Source organism: Coturnix japonica, chromosome 24 (assembly GCF_054131305.1).
Source record: "Coturnix japonica strain WE chromosome 24, WE-NBRP24, whole genome shotgun sequence".
In the NCBI taxonomy this organism is placed as follows: domain Eukaryota; kingdom Metazoa; phylum Chordata; class Aves; order Galliformes; family Phasianidae; genus Coturnix; species Coturnix japonica.
This window is the reverse complement of record NC_140686.1, coordinates 2040001-2049032: the sequence shown is the minus strand read 5'-3', so window position 1 is coordinate 2049032 and position 9032 is coordinate 2040001. Positions and strand designations below refer to the sequence as shown.

General features: G+C 49.3%; 1 protein-coding gene and 1 long non-coding RNA gene across 6 annotated transcripts in view; one reads left to right on the top strand and one right to left on the bottom strand.

Annotated features, from left to right (window-relative positions):
* Positions 1-1561: 1561 nt before the first annotated feature.
* On the bottom strand, positions 1562-4100 carry LOC146756972 (uncharacterized). 2 transcript variants are annotated; one of them, XR_014936991.1, is made up of 3 exons: positions 4044-4100; positions 3495-3631; positions 1562-1828 (listed from the first exon to the last, which is right to left on the bottom strand). It is a non-coding gene; the product is annotated as an uncharacterized LOC146756972 (long non-coding RNA). The 2 variants fall into 2 exon arrangements; XR_014936990.1 differs by having other exon boundaries at positions 1562-3631.
* Positions 4101-4153: 53 nt separating this feature from the next.
* LOC146756971 (uncharacterized) overlaps positions 4154-9032 on the top strand; it is a 12365-nt gene continuing 7486 nt past the window's right edge. Inside the window, exons 1-5 of one of the 4 annotated variants that reach the window (XR_014936965.1) lie at positions 4154-4273; positions 4455-4497; positions 5669-5975; positions 6672-6918; positions 7301-9032. The exon at positions 7301-9032 is cut by the window's right edge and continues 858 nt beyond it. The gene's annotated coding sequence lies outside the window, so the exon portion shown is untranslated. Of the gene's footprint in view, positions 4498-5668; positions 5976-6671; positions 6919-7300 lie in introns of those variants that run through there. The other 3 variants (XR_014936964.1, XM_085523396.1, XM_085523397.1) reach the window with 3 other exon arrangements.

The window sequence follows — 9032 nt, the reverse complement described above, 5'->3', positions numbered from 1 at the left end:
ACTTTTACAGTGGCCTGAAATGGAACATTCCAGATCTGCTATTCTGAAAGTTTTATGGTCCTTAAATATGATGACGGTTACTTTTTTTCCCCCCCTCAATCTTGTAAATTTGATTTTAATAAGGTGGAAAGGTTGTTATGAGTTAATTATATAATTAATAAAAATTAATTCTTATATGATGACAGCCCACTTATTTAAATAGCCACGAAGTGATCCTTCTGATTCCTAGTGAAATGGTGTCTCCCTTCAGAAAGAGAAGAAAACACTATCCCCACCTTAAATATCATCTCACTGTTTCCAGGTCAAGCCCCAAATCCATGCTCTCTTTTGTACAGAGAGCTACAGTGTAGAGGGTAAATGATGGTAGAACCAATAAGCCATTGATAATTGGACTGTGTATTAGTTGCAGCTAATCTGACTGCAGAAATATGACTCGTTTCTGTAGTGTGAAAGATGATGTCTCTTAACGTTTGCTTTATGCATCTGCCCTTGTCTGAGATCGTAATTAGGGTATCTTTGATTCCAGGAGGTCCTTATGCATATTTGCTTGGAGCTGCATACTTACAGCAGATAGTGTACTTCTTTCTTAGCTTGGATTGGATAGTGTACCTGTATATTTAGTCTTCTGTGCCTGCAGCCTGCGATCTTGAAGATAAGGAGAAACAGAATTGAGTACCTAATATTTGCAGTTGAATTCTCCTCTACCAGTCTTCTGTCTGTGTATACTACTGGTGAAGTTGGGAGTTGACAGGACACGTATTCCAAGCTGCTCTGTAAATATGCCTCATCTGAACCATCACAATTAATATCAAATGTAGGAGCTCATAATTTGAGTGCAAAACAGGAGGATTTTTTCTTCCTTTTCTGGTGTTGAAGTTAACTGTTGCATCATGAGGCTATGCATGTAAACATGCAAGGTCGTATAAACCACTTGAATTTGTAACCCACAACTTGTAGTGGACCATATTCTTAACCATCTAGGCAGGTGGTTTATCTTAGCATGCTGGAATTGCTCTGAAGAAGTTAGTTTTTGGATTTTGCTGTATGCTATGAAAATTGTTCTGCATATTGTCAGAAAGCATGAAAACCAGAATAGCTTCTGGCTATGTTACTGTGCTTTCCTGACAAAATTCTTCATAGGCTAGTGGTATAGATTATAAGATTACAACTTTCTCTCTGTGCTGGTATTCTGTTTTGGTTTTGTTGGTGGGTTTTTTTGATTTTTTTTTTTTCTGTTGTTGTTGTTTGTTTGTTTGTTTGTTTGTTTTGGCCTTCAATGTAAGGGGGAGGAAGGAGAAGGAAGTAGGGGAGATCTTCCCATGACCAGACCTTGCCCTGTAGTTTCAGCCAGTTTAGAGAATTGATACGAAGTTTCAGAAGAGTTACTTATTAGTTACTTTGCATGGTATCTTTTGTAACAGTTCACAAGGTTATATTGCTTTGTCTTAAATAAATAAGTGAAAAAAAAGACAAGAAAAATTAAACTGAACCATTTGATTTATCCTTGTTTCAGTTTAGCTTATCAGAAAGAAGGAAAATAGAAAAGGATGCTTGAATACAGTTACAGTTTCAAATAATATTGATTTATTAGCTTCATTCTGTAAATATACTGAATTGTTTTACAATTTTCCCAACAAAATGAACGTTATAATTAAATTTTTATATAGGGAAATGAATTACAAACAATTCAATTTATACTTAACAGGAAGTACAGTGCAGCAAGATACAAGAAGGCCAAGTTTCACTGGAGTGTGATGTGTTATGCAAGGAAATGAAACGGAAGGCGTCTGAGGTGGTGTATCCATTTTAGTTATGTTGTCTTCATTGCCTTGAGAAAAGTTGGAAAAAACAGGCAGATTGTTATTTTTTCAAGACAGTAATAGCAAGAAATGCAGTGTAACTCAGCGTACAGTTTAATGGCACATTTAATTTTTGGACTATTGAATCTGGCTTATTGCTGAGAATTGCACTACTTGTAGATAGTGTCAACTCACTTGATGAAACACTATGTTAAGGTAATGCTCTATTACCTCTTTATTTTTAATGTACATTGGAACTGGAGATTTCCTCTTCAGCCAAGAAGTGCTAATCAATGATAATAAAATCATTACTGCTAGTGAGAGCTATAGAAGCACTTCATTTAGGCCTTACTTTTACTTTGAAGGTTAGCAAAGTGTTATCTTGTGTGTTCCTGTCACACAGTATTAGGTGACTGCCACAATTATAGAGAGCTTTCAGCAACTGCATGTGCTTTTCAGCCCATTGTAAACATGGATGCTCTCCAATAATTTTGTTTGAAGTAAAGAAACTGCTGCATAATAATCTCACCTAAAGAGACAGAGTATCCACATTGTTTTTCTAGGCCTTTTATGGAAACATGAGGAAGTGGTGCATGAACTGGTTAAGTTTCTGGCATTTAATTTGCTGTCTTGAATGCTATGTAACAGTTCTGTAGAGTGATCAGTTGTAGTTCCAGGTTTTATTTTTCATAAAACTTTCTGATGGTGAAGCAAATGTAATTGCATTGACAGTTTCCATTACAACAAGAGCAGTAGAACAATATGAGTATGCATTATCCAATATGTCATTTGGTACAAAAGTGGAGATTTCCTTTTGCTCTAGCAGTCAGGGCATATTTAACTACTTGGAATGAAGTGTGTGAGTGTAAATTACATACATATATAAGGATTTACCCGTCAGTGTACAGTGTGCTGAATTGAGGACTGAGTTACTGAAAGCTTAGAGTGACTTTATTAAGGAATTTTCCCTGGTATTAATGAATATATATATTTATATTTTCCCCAGGTTTTATATTTGTCATTTGAATTTTCCAGTTAGTCAGAAGTTTAGTTTTATAACATGGTAGCGTCTCTTATGTTCCATGTTTTTCAAACATGAATTGATAGAGGTTTTTCACAGAATGTTTTAGAATCTGAGTAAGCTCACAGCTCACTTGGTGAAGGTTTTGCTCGCTTTTCTGAGAACTGTTCTATAAATTATGGCTCTGTAAGATAATAGTTTTACCTGCTTTTACAACAGTTACTTATCACTTTGTATGTCTGGACAGATAAAAGAGGCAGAAGCCAAAGCTGTTATTGAAGAGGAGAAACGAAGACAACAGGTATCAAACTTAATTCTTCTTCCCCCCCAACCTCGTTGTGTTAATAAATTACTTGACGCACGTGCAGCCCAATCTGTATACTTTGTATAGTGTTTCTCCCAGTTACTGCTTTCAGCTGTTATGTTGTCCTTAGGTATGTGCCATGGGTGATCTACAGTGGTTAAAAGCAAGTATATTTTCTCTTAACAGTTCTCATATCTGTGGGCAAAATAGTAATCATTTGATGTCGCATTAGAATAACTGTATAATGTATACATATATTTAAATACAAAATACTTCTGATTTTTATCCATCATTTTATAATTCCTTAAATTCACAGAATTACTAAGTAGCCTCTGTAAGGTTGAATTACTGAGTGAACCTTCTTACTTACTCCCCTTCGTGAGAGTGAAGAAACCTAAATTGGTCTCTGTCCTTCAAGTTCTGGTGGGAGTGGGAAATTTTTTTGTCATTGCTGGCTCTGGTGAATGTGTGTTGTCAGCACTGTAATCCAAGAAGCTTCTGTGCCAGCTGCGTGGAAATACTATCACTAATCTTGTTTCAGAAATTAACCGTAAGCTTGGTTGCTGGTGACAGCTAACTCAGGTTTATCATTTGGGCGCTGCAGCCTCAATGCACTCCTTCCAACAGGCTTGTATGCCTGTGACAGAGCACAGACCCCCCCGGTTGTACACCCCCCATCGGACCCCCCCCCACATTAGATCCCCCGCATTGTATCCCCCCCCCCATTGAATCCCCCCGCCCTCCATTGTATCCCCCCGTTGTACCCCCCCCCCCCCTCCCCCACTGAACCCCCCCCATCGGACCCCCACCCCATTAGATCCCCCCCATTGGACCCCCCCGGTCTATCCCCCCCCTATTGGACCCCGCCGTTCGATCCCCCCCCATCGGACCCCCCCGGTCCCGGTCCGTCCCCACTCACCGCTTCCTCCTACGGGGCTGCCAACACCTCCGCACTTTACGGCGACGCTGTCGCAAAAGCGCCGCACCCCGCTGCGCTTTACGGCGTGCCGCGAACTGCAACTCCCAGTGTCCCCCGCGCTGCGCCGCGTTACGTCTCTCCGGGGACTGCAACTCCCAGCGTCCCCCGCGCGGCGCAGGCGCAGAGCGCGCGGTGTGAAAAAGGCGGGAAGGCGTTGGGCGGGAGCTGAGGTGAAGCAAAATGGCGGCGGGGCCGGGAAGGGCCTTGGGGCGGGATGGGCGCCATTGGGCTTCGTTATAGCGGGATAACGGTGTTATTCTGGGACGTGGAGTGAGAGAGACCGGGCGGTCAGGGGGGATTTGAGGGGAAATAGTGAGGAAATGATGCTCAAAGGGCGTGTGTTCCCCTCAGGTGAGCGGCGCCATGGGCAAAAGGAGGAGCAGCCAGGTGACAGGTAATGACTTAAAATGGCCTCAAAATGGCCAAAAAATGGGCTTAAAATGGTTTCAAAATGTCCTCCAATGGGCCTCCAAGCGGTCTCAAAATGGCCACCAAATGGCCTCCAAGCAGCCGCAAAATGGCCTCAAAATGGCCACCAAATGGTCACAAAATGGTTTCCAAAGGGCCTCAAAATGGCCACAAAATGGCGTCCAAGCAGCTGCTGTTCCTCTTGCAGGTGTTGACCACCATGATGGCCCCAATGTCAAAGTCAGGGCAGGACTGAGGGGAGACAACAAGGGGGGGGAAGACTATAGTGGGGACAACAATATGGTGGACAGCAAGGGGGGGGACATCAATGGAGGGGGCACAAATGGAGGGGACACCAATATGGGGGACAGCAATATGGTGGGCAGCAATATGGTGGACAGCAATATGGAGGACACTAATGGGGGGGACACTAATATGGGGGAGAGCAAGGGGGGGGACATCAATGGAGGGTATACTAATAGAGGGGACACCAATGAGGGGGGAAACAATGGAGGGGACACCAATATGGTGGACAGCAAGGGGGGGGACATGATTGGATGGGGCACCAATGGGGAGGACAACAATAGAGGGGACACCAAGGAGGGGGACACCAATATGGCAAACACCAATATGGCAGACACCAATATGGTGGACACCAATGGAGGGGACAAAAATGGAGGGGACAGGGACACCAAGGGGAGGGACAGCAAGGGAGGGGACACCAGTATGGTGGACACCAATATGGCAGACACTAATGGAGTGGATACCAAGGGGGAGGACATCAATAGAGGGGACACCAAGGGGGGGGATACTAATATGGGGGGCACCGAGGAAGAGGAAACCAATGGAGGGGGCAGCAATATGGGGGACATCAATGGAGGGGACATCAAGGAGAGGGACAGAAATGGGGGGGACACCAATAGAGGGGGCAGCAATGAGGGGTATGTAAGTGGAGGGGACACTAATATGGGGGACACCAAGGGGGGAGACAGCAATATGGGGGACAGCAATGGGGGAGACATAAATGGGGGGGACACCAATATGGAGGACATCAGTATGGGGGCCATGATTGGAGGCGACGCTCTGGACTCCCCACCCCCCAGCTCCCCACAGCTATGGGGTAAGGAGCACACAGGTTATGGGGGGGGTTGTTCCAGGATGGGATGGATGGCTGCGAGCAGCAGGAAGACCAGAACAGCCCTGATATGGGAGACCTGCAGCCCCATAGTGACCCACAGCCCCATAGCACCCCACAGCTCCCCACAGCCCCATAGTGACACTGATGGGGGCACAGAATGCATTGAGGCCACCAAAGATCCATTGGAGGGGGAGTGGGCAGCCAAAGCGGAGCCCACTTGTGGGGCAGAGCGTGAGGAGCGCTATGGGGCTGGCACTGTGGGGCTGCCCCACATCTCAGCACCAGAGCACAGTGGGGTGCCAGGGGGGGACACCAAGCTGCTGCAGGTAATGCCAGAGTACTATGAGAACCCATAGGGAACAGCCCCATAGCACTCCACTGCAACCCACATTGTCCCACTTCACCCCATAGAGCTCCAGTTCACCCCAGTTTACCCCCCATTCCACTCTAGATTGCCCCAATTTACCCCAGTTCACCCCAAATCACTCCAACTTACCCCAGTTCACCCCAGTTCTCCGCCATTCACCCCCAAATCACCCAAATTCATCCCAGTCTCCCCCTAAGTCACCCCCAGATCCCCCAATCCTCCCCAATTTCCCCCCATTCACCCCAATTCATCCCAGTCCCCCTTCAGGTCACTCTCATATCCCCCAGTCCCCCTCAATTTGCCCCCATTCACCCCAAATCATCTCAGTTCCCCCCCCAAGTCACTCTCAGATCCCCCCAGTTCACCCCATTTCATCCCAGTTCCCCCCAGTTCAGCCCTTGGTGCCCCAGTTCAGCCCAGTTCCCCCCCATTCACCCCCAAATCATCCCAAGTCACACCAATTCCCCCCCAAGTCACTCTTAGATCCCCCCAATGCCCCCCAATTCACCCCCATTCACCCCAGTCCCCCCCCAAGTCACTCTCATATCCCCCAATCCCCCCCCATTCACCCCCATTCACCCCAGTTCATCCCAGTTCCCCCCAGTTCATCCCCTGTTGCCCCAGTTGCCCCCATTTCACCCCATTTCCCCCCCAGCCCCCCACCCCCTCCCAGCCTGCAGCCCCTCTGTGCCCTGTGGACGCCGATGGGGACCCGGCCTCACCCAGCTGCACCCCCAGGTCGGACCCCCCTCCCCCCACCAGAACCCAGAGCTCATTTTGGGCTTAAAAAGCCCCGGATTGGTGCCATTTTCACCCCCTTTGACCCCCAGGAATGAGGTGGCACCACGTGAGGATGCGTCTGCGGTGCTGGGGGGGCTGATCCTCGAGCTGTCCAACCTCAAGTGAGTGCTGGGGGGGGGTTAGGGTTAGGGTCCCATTGGCACTTATGGGGTCTCGCTGTCCCCTATGGGGTCTCACTGTCCCCTGTGTGGTCTCACTGTCCCCTGTGTGGTCTCACTATCCCCTATGGGCTCTCATTATCCCCTATGGGGTCTCATTGGTCTTTATGGGGTCTCATTGTCCCTGCAGCCGCCGTGTGATGAGCGCCCATCGTGCCCTATAGGGGTCTCACTATCCCCTATGGGGTCTCACTGTCCCTTATGGGGACTCTCATTGCCCCCTATGGGGTCTCATTGGTCTCTGTGGGGTCTCATTGTTCCCTATGGGGTCTCATTGGTCTCTATGGGGTCTCATTATCCCCTATGGGGTCCCATTATCCTACAGCCGCAGTGTGATGAGCGCCCATCGTGCCCTGGAGTCGCTGCTGCGGCTGCGTCGTGAGCGGAGCCGGGGGGTGAACAACAGCAGGAGGAGGAGGAGGAAGATGGAGGGGGACGAGCCAGGATGAAGCTGCAGCTGTGAGTGGGGCTTTATTGGGGGAAAAAAGCCCATAATGGTGCAATAAACACACGAGTGTGAGCAGGGCTGGAACAACACAACTACACAATAACACAACAACACAACAGGGAACAGCTGCTGAGCTCTGCTCCTGGTGCAGAGTGGGGGTGTAAAGTGGGGGTGTAAAGCTGATGGTGCACAAGTGATGGTGCAAAGTGGTGGTGCACAACTGAAGGTGCAAAGGGATGCTGCAAAGTGATGGTGCACAAGTGATGTTGTACAAATGATGGTACAAAGTAGTGGTGCAAAGTGATGGTGCAAAGGTATGGTGCACAAGTGATGATGCACAACTGAAGGTGTAAAGTGATGGTGTAAAGATGATGGTGCACGAGCGGTGGTGCAAAGCTGATGGTGTACAAATGATGGTGCACAAGTGATAGTGCACTAATGATGGTGCACAGTTGGTGCCCAGCTGCTGCCTTCTGTCCCACATTGCGCTCAGCACAGCCTGGGGATGACACAGAGTGCGTTATTAGTAATAGTAATTAGTAATTACGGCCTTAATTAACATCATCACCACCACAACTGCCCCGACACACACAGTACAATATGTGGGGGCCAACCCCATAACCCCTATAGCCCATAACCCCTTATAACCCCCAGAACCCCACAACCCCAAACCCCAATAACCCCATACCCCTATAACCCCATAAATAACCCCATAACCCCATAAATAACCCCATAACTCCATAACCCACAACCCCATCACCTAATAGCCCCTATAACCTAATACCCCATTACCTGCTATCAGTCACCGCCGTCCCCGTGTCCCCGTGCTCTCGGTGCATACACAGAGCGATATGACGCCGGGGTGAGCGGGCAGAACCTCCTGGTGTGCGCGTTGTCCCGCGTGGCGCCGCACTGCGGACACACGTAGCGCCGCAGGATGGGGCACAGCACGCGGCCACGCGCGTCCTTCAGAGCGTGGCTGCTCCACACCGCGCGGGACTCCCCGTTACGGCGGCAGAACGGGCAGAACGGGGACGGGAAACGGGGGCGGGCTGATAAGGGGGGACGGGCCGACAGGGGGCGCTGTGGTGGTGCGATAGTGGGTCGTGATAGTGAGAAGGAGGGCCTTGGTGGTGATAGGGGGGGACATGGTGATAAGGGGGGATGGGGGGATGGGGGGGGTCCTGCTGATAAGGGAGGTCCTGCTGATGCTGTGCTGAGCCGTGGTGACACCGACACACCTGGGGACACACACAGACATGGTGGAACATGGCAAATGGCGACCAGGGATGGGGACACCCCCCCCAATATGGTGACCCCAGTGGCAATGACCCCAGTTGACCCCCATTATGTTGACCCCCCCATTATGGCGACCCCCCCCCCCCCATGACAGTGACCCCAGTAATGGTGACCCCAGGTGACCCCCCCCAATACGGTGACACCCCCATGAAGGCGACCCCAGTGACACTGACCCCAGGTGACCCCCCGGTCACATTGCCCCCCCCTGCCGTTGCCCCCCCCCCCATTCCCATACCTGCCGTCCCGGTTTGGTCCGCTCGGTTCTGTCCCGTCCCGGCTCGGTCCGTTCCGTTCTGTCCTGTCCCAGTTT